General features: G+C 35.3%; 1 long non-coding RNA gene across 2 annotated transcripts; it reads right to left on the reverse strand.

The window, feature by feature from the left end:
• Positions 1–13780: 13780 nt before the first annotated feature.
• Positions 13781–17951, reverse strand: LOC111831183. 2 transcript variants are annotated; one of them, XR_002834409.1, is made up of 6 exons: positions 17677–17951; positions 17064–17121; positions 15057–15146; positions 14839–14900; positions 14193–14438; positions 13781–14093 (listed from the first exon to the last, which is right to left on the reverse strand). It is a non-coding gene; the product is annotated as an uncharacterized LOC111831183 (long non-coding RNA). The 2 variants fall into 2 exon arrangements; XR_002834408.1 differs by lacking the exon at positions 17677–17951 and having other exon boundaries at positions 17064–17619.
• Positions 17952–19848: the final 1897 nt, after the last annotated feature.

Here is a 19848-nt window from a genome sequence, read left to right on the forward strand (position 1 = left end):
CTGAGATGAAGCATTATCAAGAGTCATAAGACTGTAAATCCAAATAAAAGAATCCGTTAGATGATTTCACAGTTCTCAACAATAATTTTTACTCAATAAAACAAATTTTGGAATGACTCCATAAAACTCTAAAAACTGCGACAATAACTAACTTTGTTTACGTTTTTGGATTTTTCAAAGGATTCAATTGGAGTTGCATTGCTTGCTCAATATCAGGATGCACCGGTTATCTGGTCCTTCATTGGTAATGAGACATATAAGTCTAAGACTTCCACGCAATCAGATGTTTGGCATCCCGTTCTCAAGTATGTCATTCGTGCTATTGGGAATACCTTTTTATGTAAGACAGAGCCTGGGAAAATGCGAATATCAAAGCTAGTATTGTTGTCTTATGTGTTGGATCCTTTGATAAAAGAAAAAATGCTAGTTTAAAAACATTGATAGTGTGAAATTTGGTGTCGTGTTAGCTCATCACTTGGTCTCCCTTAAGACTAAGTCGTTTGTAGGGAAAGGGAAGAAGTTTGATTGTGTTGAGAATCTGCTTACTACTACTTTGCAACCTATGAACATTAGCACAAGCGGATGTTCAATTGTCACTGCACGTTCCATGATGGATGAAGATTATCTGAAGAGTACTAAGTGAATTAAAGATGGCTGGTTTGGTGTTTTAGCGACAGCAGAGGCGCATGTATGATTCAGCTGCCTCCAAGAGAGCTTACAGACATTGGGGATGACAAAGACAAGCTCCGCGTTGAGTCTGATACTATCATTGCAGGTCCCCTGCCTGTTTCACGACTTCATAGATGTTCTTCTTGTGGAGCTGCTCCCACACATGTTGCTGATCGTGCTGAGGGTTATCACAAAGCTTAATCTTCTTCTGCACTGGCACAGTTGAAGGTGCCATCACCACTAGAGGTTCCCATGGAGCAAGCTGATTTTCAGAGATACATGATTCAGAGCGTCATCAATATTTGGAATGCGATAGCTTCTTTGTCTCGTTGTGAATGTGTGAGCATCCAACTCGTCATCGTCCTCGTTCCCGCTCTTCACCTGCTGCTGATGAGAGCGATGAGGATTAGCTTCTCGACATTCTGATTTAAGTTTTTATTTCTCCTTTTAGTCAGCTTTCTTCTTGCTTTGAGTTAGTTTCTTATTTACTCATGCTTTGAAATTTGTATGAACTGGACATTATTATCTATGGGCATGTTCGGGAAACAATCGCAGCAACCACGATCCGCGACTACAAAAAGACCCTTAATTTTCTGTCAACTCTTCTTCATCTTTTCTTTTTTTCTGTCGCACGACTTAAATATCAAGATTTCGGAGTCGCTGGATTCATCAGCGGCACCACCATGCCACAGTTTTGAAGCAGCGACGATCGCTGGTTTTGATTCATGGTATATATTTGTGGAGAAGACGAAGTCCAAAACAATTAAAAACAAAAGAAAAAATGAATTTTAATTAATATTTTATGGAATTTATCTTGTTACCCTTTAAAGTGCTGATAATTACACGATGTGGTTTGACTTTTTATAGTCGCAGATAAAATCGCGCGTCTTCAAAAAGAACAGGACCTATGTTGTTGCTTTTGACTTGTGTTTTAGTGTTCTTGACAGTTCTAACATAAGTAATTTGATTGAAACAAAAGACAAAACAACAGCTAGCATTTAGATTTTGTTAGCTGCTGTTTTGTCTTTTGTTTCAATCAAATTCCTCATATTTATGTAAAAGTATAAACATTTTAAATAAGATTAAAATTACATACCATAAATTATTACTTAATATATATACTAAATAATTATTCAAACCTGATAAAATTAGAGACACCGTTAGATTAACCAAATATCCAATGAATAAGGGCTTTTGGGATTGTTGATACGGCAAATAGTCATTCCAAACTTCAGTTCTGAGATGAAGCATTATCAAGAGTCATAAGACTGTAAATCCAAATAAAAGAATCCGTTAGATGATTTCACAGTTCCCAACAATAATTTTTACTCAATAAAACAAATTTTGGAATGACTCCATAAAACTCTAAAAACTGCGACAATAACTAACTTTGTTTACGTTTTTGGATTTTTCAAAGGATTCAATTGGAGTTGCATTGCTTGCTCAATATCAGGATGCACCGGTTATCTGGTCCTTTATTGGTAATGAGACATATAAGTCTAAGACTTCCACGCAATCAGATGTTTGGCATCCCGTTCTCAAGTATGTCATTCGTGCTATTGGGAATACCTTTTTATGTAAGACAGAGCCTGGGAAAATGCGAATATCAAAGCTAGTATTGTTGTCTTATGTGTTGGATCCTTCGATAAAAGAAAAAATGCTAGTTTAATAACTTTGATAGTGTGAAATTGGGTGTCGTGTTAGCTCATCACTTGGTCTCCCTTAAGACTAAGTCGTTTGTAGGGAAAAGGAAGAAGTTTGATTGTGTTGAGAGTCTGCTTACTACTACTTTGCAACCTATGAACATTAGCACAAGCGGATGTTCAATTGTCACTGCACGTTCCATGATGGATGAAGATTATCTGAAGAGTACTAAGTGAATTAAAGATGGCTGGTTTGGTGTTTTAGCGACAGCAGAGGCGCACGTATGATTCAGCTGCCTCCAAGAGAGCTTACAGACATTGGGTATGACAAAGACAAGCTCCGCGTTGAGTCTGATACTATCATTGCAGGTCCCTTGCCTGTTTCACGACTTCATAGATGTTCTTCTTGTGGAGCCATCACCACTAGAGGTTCCCATGGAGCAAGCAGATTTTCAGAGATACATGATTCAGAGCGTCATCAATATTTGGAATGCGATAGCTTCTTTGTCTCGTTGTGAATGTGTGAGCATCCAACTCGTCATCGTCCTCGTTCCCGCTCTTCACCTGCTGCTGATGAGAGCGATGAGTATTAGCTTCTCGACATTCTGATTTAAGTTTTTATTTTCCCCTTTTAGTCAGTTTTCTTCTTGCTTTGAGTTAGTTTCTTATTTACTCATGCTTTGAAATTTGTATGAACTGGACATTATTATCTATGTTGTTGCTTTTGACTTGTGTTTTAGTGTTCTTGACAGTTCTAACATAAGTAATTTGATTGAAATAAAACACAAAACAACAGCTAGCATTTAGATTTTGTTAGCTGATGTTTTGTCTTTTCTTTCAATCAAATTCCTCATGTTAGCATTCTCAAAAACACTAAAACACAAGTCAAAAGCAACAACATAGATAATAATGCCCAATTCATACAATTTCAAAACAGGAGCAAATAACAAACTAGCTCAAAGCAAGAAGAAAAAGGACTCAAAAGGGAAAAGAAAATCTCATACCAGAATGTCGAGAAGCTAATCATCATCGTTTTCATCTGCAGCAGGTGGAGAGCATTAACGAGGACGACGACGAGTAGGTTGCACACATCCACAACGAGACAAGGAAACACTGGTGACGCTCGGAATCATGTATCTCTGCAAATCAGCTTGCTCCATGGAAACCTCTAGTGGTGCTGGAAGCTCGTACTATGCCGGTGTAGAAGAAGATGAAGCTTCGTAATATCCCTCAGCAGGGCCAGCAACAAGTGTGAGACTAGCTAGAGAAGAAGAACCTCTGTGAAGTCGTGAAATAGGCTGGGAACTGAAATGATCATATTGGGCTCAAAGCGGAGCTTGTCTTTGTTACCCCTAATGTTTGTAAGCTCTCTCTCAGGCAGCTGAATCATATGTGCGCCTCTCCTATATCTAAAACACCATAACCCGCAATCTTTTATTAACTTGGCATTATTTTGATAATCTTCATCCATTAGGGAACGTGCAATGACAATTGAACATTTGCCTCTACTAATGTTCAAATGCTGAAAAATAGAAGTAAGGAGACTCCCAACACAATCAAACTTTTTCCCTTCCCCTATAAACGGTCTAGTCTTAGGGAGACCAAGTGGTGAGCAAACACCGCACCAACATTCACCATATCTAAGTTATAGTCTGGAAATAGATCATACTGCTTCGTACAGATGGTGCCGAAACCAATCTCCTCAAGAATTTGCAGAACCTCGCCTTATATACCCATTCTCCTCAATGCAACATTATCAACAAAGTGTGTTGCCCGAGTGTCAACCTGCAACCAAGCATTGTATAGAAGAGTATCATACTCATCCAAATCCTCTAAAATCAGTCAGTTGATGTATTCTTCCTTAATAATTACCTTCTTCGCATAATTTGAAAAAATCCTTTGAAGAGGGATTTTCAAGCTCTCTCTTTTGTCATGGATTGCGAGAAACTCTTGGAGAAGGGGAGGGAGAGCTCGCCGAAGTAAGGAGAGGACTCACTGGAGTCTACGGGGTCGCCGGAACTGATGAAGAAGCTTCACCGCCGCGGACTGTTCTTTGCCATTTAGAGCAGGCCGTCTCACAGATCGAGGAAAAGAGTGGTAGGGATGGATAGATCTTTCAAAAACGAAGAGATAGAGACTAAAATCATCGAATTTGGTGGAGAATTGAGTGAGATAGAGTGATTTTGTTCTCTATTCGTCGTCCTGTTTCTGAAAAAGAAGAACAATGACACATTCTAGGGTTTTAAAACCCAGAAAAAGCGCTAGTAATGATGTCGATCGACACCAATAGGTGGTGTCGATCGACACCAACCTTCACATTCGACAGTTTCTCTTTTTAATCGCAGTTTTCCACAATTAAATCATAGAAAATCCTAAAATACCAAATAAATTCATAAAATCCTTAAAACAAATCTAAATAAAATTTTTAAAAATCCAAAACAACCTATAAGTCCTAACACATTTTTTATTTTTGGTTTCACGTAATTCATAAACTAAAAATAAAATAAACAAACATAAACTAATTATGAGTGGGTTGCCTCCCACAATGCACTCGTTTTAAGTCAACAACTTGACTTGGCAGCGGATTAAGTTGATAATGCATCATCCAACTGTACAATGTGTCCGTCCGGGATCTCGGATTTTGCCCAATAATGTTTCGCCCTTTGACCATTTATAGTGAATGGCTGATCATCTTTATCCATCAGAACAATGGCTCCATAGGGTCTAACCTCCTTGATAGTGAATGAACCTTAGCAACAAGAACACAATTTACCGAGAGATAATTGTAAACGAGAGTTATACAGAAGAACCTGATCATATGGTTCGAAATTCCTGGAGATGATCTTCTTATCATGATATGCCTTTGTGCGCTCCATGCAAAGCTTGGAGTTTTCATAGGCATGGAATCTGATCTCATCCAACTCATTCAACTGAATCAACCTCCTCTCTGCAGCAACCTTAATGTCAAAAATCAGCTTCATTACTGCCCATGTTGCTTTGTGTTCAAGCTCCACTGCTAGATGACATGCTTTCCCGTAAATCAGATGGAAAGGTGTAGTCCCAAGTGGTGTCTTGTATGCTGTCCGATACGCCCAGAGTGCGTTATCTAACTTTGCTGACCAATCTTTTCTGGTTGTACCAACTGTCTTCTCTACAATTTCCTTAATTTGCCGGTTAGAGACTTAAACTTTTCCGCTTGTCTGAAGACGATATGCCACACGATGTTGAACACCATGCTTTTGCAGAAGCTACTTAAAAACCTTGTTAATGTAGTGAGAGCCACCATCACTTATAACAATCCGATTCACTCTAAATTGAGGGAATATAATGGTCTTAAAAAACAAAAGAACCACCACATAATCATTCTTTGGACTAGCAATAGCTTCCACCCATTTAGAGACATAGTCAACAGCGTTTAAAATGTACTTTTTCCCGTAAGATGAGGGAAAATGACCAATGAAATCAATGCCCCAACAATCAAAGACTTCAACCTCAATGATGAATTTTTGTGGCATCTCATGTCTCTTATTGATCTTCCCTCACCTCTGAAAAGCATCACACCGAGAAATAAATGCATGAGCGTCTTTGAACATTGTCAACCACCAGTAACCCGCTTGAAGAACCTTAGACACTGTCTTGAATGTAGGACTAAATTCCTAGGATCTGAGAGCTTTTTTCTAGAATAATATTCTGAAGAACAGCAATGACTAGTACAGAGACCATCATAACCACCTCCTCTATTGAAAAATTCTTATTCACCATCTTCTTTATAGTTCACTTGACTGTAGGTGAAGTCTGCACACAATCAAATAAAACACATCTCAATCTTGAGTGATTATAATATCTCCATGCATGTTTCCTCCTCAAGCTCATGTTTTGGCTTCTTAGACTTCTTAGGAAAATGGCCTATAGGTTTGTAGTATCTTTTCTAAGTCGTGGAAGGCGGTGAAGCATAAACTAGTTATGTACGTGATGGGTGTCGATCGACAACAGTTTAGTGTCAGTTGACACTTGTCTGTGGTGTCGACGCCTATGTGTCGATCTGGGTCGACATCTCTCCATCATTGACTGGTGGTGTCGAGCGACATATATTGTTGGTGTTGGTGTCGATCGACACCGGCTGCGAATCAACAAGATCTTCATCATCTATGTCTCATAACTTAATGACATCTTCAATTGTTAAGCCTGGCTTTAACACTGATTTAAGTTGTTTTCCACTCTTTAAGGTGACTACGTGGCAAGGATGCTTAGGATTGGGATCCGTCTTTCCAGGTAGAAAATTAATGGTCCAAGTTCTTGGTATGAGTGTCCAAAGCTTCTATCTTTCCATTCAAATAAGTGTATAAGGCATCCATCTTTCCTTTAAAATCTACGGTCATCTTCTCTAGACCCTTTAGAATATGTTCTAGCATATACTTCATCTCAGTTTTTGTAGATGACGATGGAGTTGGTTGGTAAGACAAATTCCCGTAGTTACTTGTGAAACTTCTTGTCTTTTGGTACTCAGGCTTTGAAGTGTACCTAGAAGAATTCTGATTACCTGTGCAAGTGCTCTTCTGACCATACTCGATTTTCTATATGTTCCCCTGTGTGTTACCAAACTTCTGACCCTGATATCCCGCTCCATTCACGTAGTTCACGTCTTCTTCTTCATCCTCATCTGGTTCAATGGTTCAATCTCAGCAGCAAACTTAACAGTCTTCTTAGCAAGGAGAATTTATGCACGGAATCAAGGTTGGCCTTAACTTCCTCTCATAATCAGCATTTTTAGTACTGTTGCAGCAAACTTAACAGTATTCTTAGCAAGGAGAAGTTATGCAGGCTTTTTGTATTCTCCAAGTGTTCGAGTTTATCCTCTGCTTCATCATTAACGACCTACTGAACATTTTCTACTCCTTGGTGTCGATCGACAAAGTAGCAAAAGAGTAACAAAATAAATAAAAAGCTTGAATCCCCGGTATCAAATTAACCTAAACAAAGTAGGTTTTAAATTAAAAACAGCAAATTTAAAAGAAAGATTTAAATTCAATTGGGAGGAAATGCTAGGCTTAAATATATTCTCAGGAAATCAATTAAATCAGACAAATTAAATTAATTAGGATTCCATTTAAATGCGGCTCTTGAACTCGAACACAAAGGTAAAATCTACAAGTTTTCGTTGCGATGATTATCGAATTCTAAAACTAGAATTCCAATTTTCTTTGCAAATCATAAAGATTAAACTCTCATTAAACTTCAAGTTCGATATGTTTACAAAATTCATAAACCAAATTTCTTTGCGTATAGGAATTTTGTTCACCCTAGGTTCTATCAGGTAAGTAATTACACTTTCGTGTCAGACCAATTATCCTAAGATCTAAATTCCAGGTGATCAGTCTAGAACTAGCATTCAGAAAACCCATGGTGAAGAACAATTAAGGGTATGAATTCTAATCTAACAAATCTACCGAAGAAGTCATGAAATCCTTAGTGAGAATCACTAAACATAATAAGAAGACTACTCACACATCATGTAAGAAGCAAATCATGAACTGAATAAATTACGAAATAAGAAAGAGAAACAAAGGAGTTTGAAATCTTCTCTCTACATGGAGTTCTGATCTTTCTCTCCAAAATCTCTCAAGCAAATCTCTCAATAATTTGCAATAGAATATAACACGGCAGGGACCAATGTTGCAACTAGGTGGAACTTGGGGCATCTTTTGTAAATCTTCAAATCTTGGAAACTCGAGTTAGTTCTTCATGTTATAACCGGTGTCGATTGACACTGGTGGGTGGTGTCGATCGACACCCCTACAGATATCGTCCCCAGCTCAGCTCGCTCAGCTCATACGCATCTAAAAGCTCCAAATTGCTCCTATCCGTACCAAATTGCTCGTAATCCTGAAAAGACTCCAAAAGACCCTAAATCATAGAAAGACTCTAGGAAAACCACTTATATCACAAATCACCGCATGGTATTTCCCCGTGTTTTGTCCTACCTCGCACGGTTTCGACAATCACTTATCGCATGACAACCAACAATATGACGATTCAAAGATCTTTTATCGAAGAATTATCAAGATTATCAAAGAATTTTGCTCTTTGTTCAATAAGTGTCTCTTTTATTTGGCAATCGAAGACACTTGGCCAATTCCGACAAAAGAAGAATGTATGAGTGAGAGAGAAGCTTTGCTTGGCCAATCCCAACCTACACATGTCAATTGCATGCAACAATTGATGCAACTGAAATATAGAATATAAGGTGTATAATACAACCTTTGGGCAATCACTTGAGGCTTTACTCACCCAAAATCACTCTCTAAACTCATATGCTTGAGAGAACTCAACTGCTGTCAAAAGACTGTTGCTGGTGAATGGAGAAAAGTATAAGGATCGTTCGTCAGATTCGGTGAAGAAAACTGCCGATAAATGCTGCTCGCAACTTCAAATCACATCTTTTCTATAATCGTTTTACAAAATTTGGTTTTTTTTGGAGAGTATCATGGCAGCGTCGGGAAAACGGGGAAAATCAACCCAAACTATTCCCCGAAGGCATTTTCATACCCAAACTCGCGTACTCTGAATTTTACAACCCAGACCAGCTTTCAATTCAAATAACTAACATGAACCACATCATTATTTGTCGATTTCAACCTCGACGTTAACAATATCCCTGCACATCTTGAAGATTTGGACAATCAAGCTTAAGCTTTTGGACTTGGGTTTTACAAAAGCTTAAGCTTAATTGTCCAAATCTTCAAGATGGACAGGGATAATGTTAACGTCGAGGTTGAAATCGAAAAAAATTGATGTGGTTCAGGTTGTTTATTTGAATTCAAAGCTGGTTTGGGTTGTAAAATTCAGAGTACGCGAGTTTGAGTATGAAAATGCCTTCGGGGAATAGTTTGGGTTCATTTTCCCCGTTTTCCCTGGCAGCGTCAAATGTTTTTTAGGGATTTGATTTGAGTCGATTCTCAAAATTCTTAGTGGGAGATTTAACTTTCCTTTGTCCAGAAATATAGATGCCTGACATAGAGTTTGGTTTAGTCATATATACTTAATGTTTCCGAAATATAAATGTATGACATATCAACACATTCATCTCCGGATGTATAATATATGTATCAAACCTATCAAAACCGTATGAAATATAAAATGTCAGGAATTGAAATTATAAAGGATGTTTCTATATTACATGAAAAGTAAATAAAATAGGATATTTCTATTTCTCTAATTCTTAATTGTTACATTTTTCCTTTTCGATATATTTTGTTTGTCTTGTTTATAGAAGATTTCAAAACCATATATATAACTCTCCACCCAGGTAAAGGGCAAATTTCAACCTGAACAATTTCAAAAATGTATTTGTATACCTCAACTTTGATAACGTGTGAATTTCAACATGAACTGAATATTGTTTTTGAATAAACACCATGAACTATCAAATTTGTGCCAAAATCAACATTGACCAGGATTATGTTGGTCAACTACAATGAATCAGCTCCCAAGTATGCAGACTGAGTCATATGCCACATGTACAAATTTTTGCTGAGTTACCTGCCATATGTTAAAATTAGAATAAAAATAATAATTTTTGAAACAAGTAACTTAATTTAAAACAACTAATTTCAAAATTCCGTGAAGATTAAGTTTTTGTAAAAAAAATCTACGTATCTATATATATAAAGTTAGCTATTCTCTTCTCATGATGCCACATAAGCATCCACCTAAGCCACATTTTTGTTTTTACATTAAAATAAGTTTAAAACATTATTTTAGTACATATTTATGTTACTTATTTAATTAATAGAAATTTTATACATATAAAAATAAATTATGTAAAATAAATGAAATGTTAAAATAAGAAAAACAATACTTGAATTTTTTTTATTAGTGGTAATAATATAATTCAACTTTCATTTTAAGCTGATCATAGTTTAAAATTTTAAATATGTTACTGAGTTTTAGAATGGAAGTAAATTTTAAATTTATGGTAAAATAAATCAATATTTATGTAATTTTGATATTGTATATATAAAATTATAAAGAGGAAAAATAAAACGGAAAGTGAAATTTTAGTTTATAACATGATCAAAAAGAAAAAAATGATATTTCATAAATTGAATCAAATGCTTTTAATCCAAATTTGAGTAATGAAAGATAATATATAAAGAGAAAATAATTATAATATTTTTTGAAAATCAATTATAAAAGATAATAAAATATAACAATATGAATAAAAATTTAACAAAACAAAATTATAAACCTCCCGCGCGCAGCGCGGGTCAACTGCTAGTCATATATATAGTTTACCCTAAAAACCTTACAAAGAGGTTTCATCAAAGCTTAAAGAAAAGAAACAATGATGAGTCAATGACTGAAGAAGAAGTAACAAAGCAGATCGGACAAAAGATTAACCTATTTTTTGTGCGCTTTAATTTTTCTACGTTAACTGCCACTCCAAAAACTTAAGTGTAATTGTAAGTATTTTTTCAAGTTTCTTTCTTACTTGTAGAATAAGTAAAAGAAAAAAAAATCATTATAACCCTAAAGTTACGATTAATTATTGGTTTATCTAGGTGAAACTGTCATCGATCAACCCAACCCATAAGAAGTGGGAAGCTGTTATAGCAAAATATAACGACACCAGTAACCCTACCTGGGCTTTACTAGTGAGACACGGTGAGGCCGACGGTGTTGTTATTGCGGATATGGAGATACAATGGAAGATTTGGATCTTCTCGTCATTACTTAAGTTTATATGCAAGTAACATGTCCGGTTTTGCTTAGATTGGAATATTTCGGCTATGCAGATACCATACGAACGACGTCTCCTTGCTTTTATAATTTTGAACTCTTTATTCATACAAAACATATATATGGGAGTTTAGAGGAAATTACTTTATTTTTAATATTGGAAAAGACTTGGAAACCATTCTCTGATCTTTATTTTAATTAATTTTAAAAAGTATCAATCAATCATTAGGCTGAACCGTTCTTTAGCAGCCGCAATCGCATCCTCGGTACTGGCTTTTGGCACTTCTTTAGCTGCTTTTGATAAACCTCTACAAGTGTATATAAGGAGAAAGAATAAAACAAATACACACATGCAGAAGAAGAAGAAAGAACGTGAGAGTAAAAATACATGTATATAACTGTAGCAAATGACATTTACGATTATTTACGCTTTTGTATTGAGTCGTGAGACTATTTGCAACATTATTGAACACCGTAATATTAAGAGCATCTCCAAATGTGAACCTTTGTTAAGAGTTCTTAGATATTTTTCAATAAAATTTTATGATTAATTAAACGTTATGAACCTATTAGATATGTTTTATTTTGTCCTCCTCGAATAGTGAACCTCATTAAGAGCTCTTAAAAATAAATATTTTATTTCTCATAAATATAATTTATTTCGTTAAAATATTAAAATTCAAAATTATATTGCATTAAATAAAATATAAAACATACTAAAGATTTAATTACATACAATTTAAAACATACAAAAGAAAAAATATTTATTTTAAATATAATATTTTTTCCTACAGTTTGCAACCAATCTTGCGCTGCCACGTCATCTTTAAGAACCACCCCTTAAACCTGTTATCTAAGAGCATCTTTATAAATATAACTTAGAAGATGTATCTTAGGGAATTATATGTATAATAATAATATTAAAGAGTAAGTTAAGAACATTTGATTAAGTGGTGATTATTGGTTGAACTTCTAGTATCTTAAAATTTTAATAATATAATAATATAAATATATTAGTTATTTATTAAATTTTATAATTAACAATAAATTGAAAACTTATAAAAAATAAACATAAAACATATTTGAAACTTAAAATATAAAGAAAATACAAATCGAAATTATTGAAAAAATACAATTTAGATAAAAATGAGAAACACAAAAGATACAAACTTAAACATTAAAATGACAAACATTAATATATAGAAACATAATAATTTAAGCACAAAAATTTTTATGAAATTAATACAAAGTTTATAAAGCTTTTAATCATTTGAAAGATGTCCAAATTTAGTCCATGTATTCTCAATCAAATCCTCTTTCAATTGGTGATGCGCTTGTTTATCACGTATTCTTCTGCGACGATCACCTATACCATCGAGATTTGTAGCCATATTTTTTGAAAACGTAAGATCCGGGGCACCTTCTTGGAATTCATGTTTGTCAAAGAGAGTGTATGAATGTCTTTCATCTTCGACAATCATATTATGGAGTATGAGACATGCTCTCATAATATATGCTATTTTTCCTTTTTTCCATAAAAGACATGGATTCTTAACCCTGGCGAATCTTGCTTGGAGGACTCCAAATGCACGCTCAACATCTTTCCGTGCACATTCTTGACGTGTTGCAAACAAAGAATGTTTTGGGCTTTGTGGTAGTCGGATGGATTGAATAAATGTCGCATAGTCGGGGTAAATACCATCCGTAAGATAGTAAGACATGTTATACTCCCTTCCGTTGACATAGTAGTTCATTTGGGGAGCTTGACCTTGTATAATGTCGTTAAATACTGGTGATTGATCAAGAACATTAAAATCGTTACAAGTACCTAGGTGACCAAAAAACGTGTGCCAAATCCAGAGATCTTGTGAAGCAACCGCCTCCAAAACAATAGTTGGTTTTCAGGTACCTCTTGAATACATACCTTTCCATGCGGTTGGACAATTTTTTCACCCCCAATGCATACAATCAATGCTGCCAACCATCACGGGAAAATCTCGTTGTTCTCCAATATAGAGTAGCCTTTGGAGATCCTCTTCTGTAGGCCGCCTTAGGTATTCTTCGTCAAACAAGTCAACAATTCCCACGACAAAAATGTTCCAAACACTTACGAGCTGTTGTTTCACCAAGACGTAAATATTCGTCAACCGTGTCCGTCCCACCCCCGTATGCTAATAGTCGAATTGCTGCAGTACTTTTTTGGAGCAGTGATATACCATTTCGTAATGTTGCATCTTATTCGGTTGAAAATATAGAACTTCTGTAGAGAGATGATTGACAATACGCATAAACAATGGTTTGTTCATTCAAAACCGTCTTCGAAATAGCTTCTCCGTGTAAGTAGGATTGTCACTAAAATAATCGTTCCACAAACGTTCGTGGCCTTCTTCCCGATTTCTTTCAATATACGTACGTTTTTTCTTTATGGCGGTATACCTTCTAATGTCGCATCTACTTGATTATCAAATAGGTCTTGATAATATTTGTCATATCCATTATCATTATTAGCGTTATAATGATAGTGAAAATTATTTGAAGAGGAAGCCATTTTGTGTTTGTGGAAGATGTAATTTTAGAGACGATTGTTGTGTTTGTGGAAGATGTAATTTTGGAGAAATTGAGTGAAAATATTGGTTGAGTTTTGGAAGAGATTTATGTGTTGGTAAGTGGATTATTTTGAGAGAAAAAGGTTTTCCAGTAGAGGTTTATTTTGAGAGAAAAAGGTGATATACGATTGTATGGAAAGAGATGTGATAAGCGATTATGAGTTACAATGGAAGGGGAAAGGTTTCCTTCTTTTATATAGAAAAGCTGGCACCAATAACCAACTCATATCCCACTACAAGCTTACTCTTCTGCAACTCATGAACTACCTTCTCAAGTGCCTTAATCTTTTCATCACTTTTACTATATTGGTCTCTCACCTTTTCTTGGGACAATTCATCTAATGTGGCCCTTTCTCTCAAATCCTCCATAACTGCCACATCCCACCACTTGTGGATGTTCATCTCTCCATCAGAGACATTTTCACAAGTGTAGAACCTGCACCACCAACAAAAACAATTTCTTCTTGTCATAATTCAGCCATACATAATCCAGCAAGTTCATAACTAACAAAGAATTAAGATAATTCTAGCTGACCTTCTCCCCGGATCATTTCTTGTGTATGAGGTATGAAGAAGAGGTTGACATCCACAATAACATTACTTCGGAATTCAAACCTCAACCTCTGGTTGAATAGGCTGAGCAAAGTGATAACTGCTCTGAGCTTCATCCATCAATGTATCCTTTTGTTTCCCTATCTGCGGTGTCTTGTGAGTATTGGTCACTCGGATCTGAAGTAGATGGTTGTGAGTAGCTATAATCATGTCCCATATTAGACTTCACCTGAAAAGAATCGGATAAACTTCTTGTCAAACCAGATTACCTGATTAAACACTATCTATAATTAACAGTCCATGTGAGCAAAAGGTTAAACACTATCTAACATTACATGATTAAACATTCAGTGCCCCGTTACAAACCAAAACATGATTAAACACTATCTATAATTAACAGTCCATGTGAGCAAAAGGTTAAACATTATCTAACATTACTTGATTAAACATTCACTACCCTGTTACAAACCAAAACATGATTAAACACTATCTATAATTAACAGTCCATGTGAGCAAAAAGTTAAACACTATCTAACATTACATGATTAAACACAATCTCTATAGTACATTAGTAGAGCAAAAGGTTGTACAAGAACTATCTCCAGGAGAGAAGGTATAAAAGACCTAACCAGAGTAGAGAAGGGTTGCCTCATATCTAGTTGGTTGGTTTATAACAATAGCATTCACTGCCCTGTTACAAACCAAAACAGATTAATTAGGTACACAAATGGTAGCAAACATATATAACTTTCAAACAACAGATAGTAAGTCCATGTTATAACACAATATATAATTCTCTATTCTACAGGATCAGAGCATAGAAGCAAAGGGTTTTAGAAGAACTTACTAGACGAGAAAAGGTTTTAAAACAAGTAACCATAGTAGAGCAGGGTTGCCTCAATCTGAATGGTTCTTTTATCAGAAAAGATGAAGTGCCCTGTTACAAACCAAAAACAAATCAAAATTAGCTACAAAATTGGTTGGTGTACCAAACACAAACATGAACCAACAAAAACTGTATATCTTATTGTAAACAAATGAGAAGTAGTTAGACACAACTCAGATCTGTTATGGATTCAAACAACTCATACATATATATTTTTCAAAGATCATATACATTTACATATTACAAAGAACTCATACAACTCAGACATTATGATATTTCATACAACTCAAATATTAAGATATTCATACAACATTTAGATATTTCATACAACTCAAACATTTAGATATTTATACAACTCAGACATTTAGATATTTTCATACAACTAATACATTAAGATATTTCAAACAACTTAGCTACTTAACATAAAATAGATAATACATTTAGAGATATATTGTTAGACAGATAATACTTAGAATAGTTCAGCCATGAGCTTTTTCTTAAGAGCAATTTCATCTTCACCGAGTGGTTGGATCTTGGCAATGAGAGTGTTAAGAATGGACATCTTTTGGAGTTCCTTCTTGGCCTCATTATCCTTATGTTTGTTCTCCCACAGTGTCGAATACTCAGCAGAAGCTCCAGCCTTCTCTTTTCCCTTATACCTTTTAGCTTTCATTGCAATAACACCTTCAGGCCTGCTCTCTTCCTCATTTTCAATAGAACCAGAAGATGGTGGCGCCTCCTCACCTCTCCTTCTCTTGTTTGATGTGTTTCTAAAAGGATTCATTGCACCTAGACTACACCATTTCTGTTCCTGTTTCAACTCCACCCATGCATGCTCTAGTGTAAACTTCTTCTTGTAAAGTGTTGTAAATTTCATGAGCATTCTTCAGAATGTCTACATCATTCATTTCACTTGGTTTTTCACCCTCAGCAGTTGCAAATGCTCCACATAAATGGCTAACCTCTTTGTTGATTCTACCCCACCTTTGCTTGCAATGGTCAGGCAGCCTAGGTTCAGCATCATTCAATACACGTTCACTTGCTGCATAATAGTCAGAAATCCTCTTCTAGAAGGTGCCTGACCTTTGGTCATTGCCCACAATCACATCCTTGGATGTGTTTAACCAGCCGCTTATCAATACTAGATCATCTGAGCTGTTCCTCTGCCTTCTCTCCTTATTAGCATTTGGGGTGGCTTGAGACTGAGTTGGACCATGTTGGCTGAAGGAAGGGTTTTGGGTGGGTTGAGAAGGGTTTTAGCTGGCATAAGTAGGTTGTTGACTAAAACCAGGGAATTGGCTGGCTTTTTTTTTTTTTTTTTTTTTGTCATAGAATTGGCTGGCTTAAGAAGACCCAAAGTTTACATTCTGAGAGAAGCTGTCATAAGGGAAGTTGTTGAGGCTAAAGTATCCAAGAGAACCCCCATACGAATTATTATTTGAATCCATTGGAAAGAATGGTTTAAAGGATGAAGGGAAACAATCACAAAGAACTCATCTTCTATACTCATTCAATTTGCCAAGATAGCACATTTTATAGGTTAGAATGGTATTATACAAACAAAGTTCATAAAGCATAGAAGATCGTTTACTTGAAATTGTAATTTGTAATCTTGTTGAAACAAGATCAAGTGGTTGTGTAACAACAAAACAAAGCTAAGAGATATAAACTTTTCACAAATGTCAGAACTATCAAGCAAGACAATCAAATTTCAATATCCAGGTACAATTAACAGACCAATACTACATTTCAGACAGTACAATTTTAGACATCTAAGCATTTAAAAGAACAAAAGGTTAGAATATTGAGCCTAACAGATCTGTGAGCTAATTATGGAAGGAAGAACAATTAACATTTCAGACATTAAAAATTGAGTAAACAATACACAACTGTTTTACACTTCATCGACCTCACATTCAAGAAAATATGATGCCTTTAACTATGAACTAAATGGATTGTGTCACATACCTATAAGTTTGGAGAAAATAGTGTTTATAATCCGATTGAGGTATCCTTGCTATCTTAACTTCAATCCTCACAAACAACGGAAACAATAAGAGTTAAGGTTCAGTATAATCATATGCATAAAGGGTAATCTTTCCACATAAATCAAATGCATAATGAAAACATATGAATCATATATTAAGGTTGATGGTTACACTCTAATAACTTTCCATACATATCATTTCTAAACTTATTTCTTCTAACACAACAAAGTAATCGTTACATCGAGTTGGAAATCAAATTCAAAACGGACTCCCATAAGAAATATCAAACTAACAACACATACAAATCCTCTTTCAAAATACTTATAACCGAACACTACCGCTGATAACTTGTAGAACTGACAAATTATTTCGATGCCTACAAATTAAACCGTACATATCCGAAGCACATAAATGAAGTTTTGACTCGAGATTAAACAAGCCCATACACTAACGAACTCCACAGATCTATCTATCCAAGGCAATTTTTGTGTGAATGAATAAGAAAAAACTTTACATGCATCTTGGTAAGTAAATTCAGCGAAAGAAGGAACTTTACAACAGAAGAAGAAGGAAGAGAAGAGACTTGCATGTACCTTTGTATAATTGATTTGGGGATGGAGACACATCAGGGATGAGACGCTGAGGAGGATAAGAACAAGATCCACAAGACGGTGACGACGAGACGAACTGGATGGAGAAGACGGTGCCACGACGGAGAAGAAGACGAGATCCTTGTCGTTGTCGTTTTCTTTGACAGAGAGAGATCGTTCTTTCAAGATCTCTCAATCGTTTTGTTCTCTCACCATCTCTCAATCGTTGAGTTTTCTCAATCGTCATTTCAAAGGCATGAAATCGTTTCTCCTTTCAATCTCTCCATCAAGGGTTTCAGAGAGAAAATTCGATTTGGGTTTTTTTGTTTTTCACAAAACACAAAAAAATATATCGTTTCGTTTACTTATTTTTTAACCTATCAACGTGTGCCATGTCGCCTAAGAATCGAATCCAAAAACATCTTCAACAACAACCGAATGGACCTTCCAATTCTACTGTTTTCTTTTTTCGGGCTTTTAATAATAGCCTAAGGCCCGGTCGATTATACCATTAAAGATGGCCTAAGAAACCACCCCTTAAACCCCTTATCTAACATTCTAATTCTTTTTTATTTAATTTAAATCACTTTTAAGCTAACAGTTCCACTAACAACCCCTTTTGGAGATGGTCTAACACTCCACATCATTTTCTCTTTCTTTCACATAATTAGTCAATATCCATCTAAATTCTAAGCACTACAATGGATTTGTTTAAGAAAATTCAACCCACTACCCCACTATTTTTATTTCATATTTTTATTTTCTTATATATTTTTATTTTCATGATTGCATATTTATAATAATTACTGATAAATTAAGATAAAATATCGACTAAATTAAATTATATTAATTAATGTGACATAATCTTGTAATAAATATTTTATTTATTTTATGATTCTTGAATAATGTTTTTGAAATGTCAACCACTAAAAATTAAATATAGAAATTATAAGAGAATAATAAGAAATTTATAGTAGAAATGGTATTTTATTTTATATGTCCAAATAATATGAAACAAGTCTCTATTTGTAGAGTTAAAAAGTTATAGATTTTCATATTTTTTTTAATTATATAATAATTGATCGCGAATAGATAGGATGAGATGAAATTCTCCAAAATCTCAACGGCCAATTAGAATATAACAAGTGTCATTATTTAAAAAAAACAAAAAAAAAAACTAGAAAAGATTCAGTCGTCCAACGTGTGTGTTAACTACACACTCCAATTAGGTGATGACACATGGCATGCGCGGGTTTTCTTTCAACATGTTGAAATAAATTCATCATAGTTGAATCGACGTAGATTTTCCTACTTTTTCAACAGCCCTTTTGTAACGATTTAGCAGTTGAATTTATTTAACTCCAATGCACATAGTCTAAAAGCAGCGTATGTGTTGCTAGAGAGAGAGGAGAGAGAGAGAGAGAGAGAGAGAGAGAGAGAGAGAGAGAGAGAGAGAGCTCTTCTTCTCAATTGTGTAACTATTCAGTTCAGACTTCAGATAATAAAGAATCATTTTCTTCTTTCTTATCAAATGGTGTGCTCGTGACTCGGACCGAACGAAATCGAAGAAGTGAGTTTTGGTTAAAAAGATTTGGGGAATTGTTTCAATCGGAAGATTCAAGGTATGATGATGGTGTTGACACATGGTTTGTCGCCGATAAGGGAGTTGTCGACGGAGGACCAAGCAGAAGCTTTGACAATTGAGTTTTAGAGTTTTATGATCAACTGACGGACATGAAGAACAAGATTCGGGCTTCAGAGAATCGAATAGATACAAAACTTGATTTTTTAGGGTAGATATGGGTGCGAAGATCGGGATTCATGATCAGCAATTTGTGGACATTGGGTAGAAATTGGATTTCTTGATTAAATCCTTACTGGGGGCGGGGGACGGTGTATGAGGTGGGTGGCTCAAGTCAGTCCGGTGTAGTAGTGGCACAAAATCGACAAATTCAGGTACAAAATTCTTCTCTGGATCCATTTCTTAGTGAGATTAGGCCTGGGATTAGAGAAAATCTTCTCAAAAATGTAGATATGGCAGCCTTTGAGAGTTCGGGAAACTTTGGTTGGATTGCAACAGTGGAGAGGTTTATCAGAAATGGAGGTTATAATGATGCTGAGAAATTAGTTTTGGTATCAGTGAGTTTACAAGGTGAAGCTTTGAGCAGGTACAAT

Source organism: Capsella rubella, unplaced genomic scaffold (assembly GCF_000375325.1).
Source record: "Capsella rubella cultivar Monte Gargano unplaced genomic scaffold, Caprub1_0 scaffold_4, whole genome shotgun sequence".
NCBI classification, from domain to species: Eukaryota; Viridiplantae; Streptophyta; class Magnoliopsida; order Brassicales; family Brassicaceae; genus Capsella; species Capsella rubella.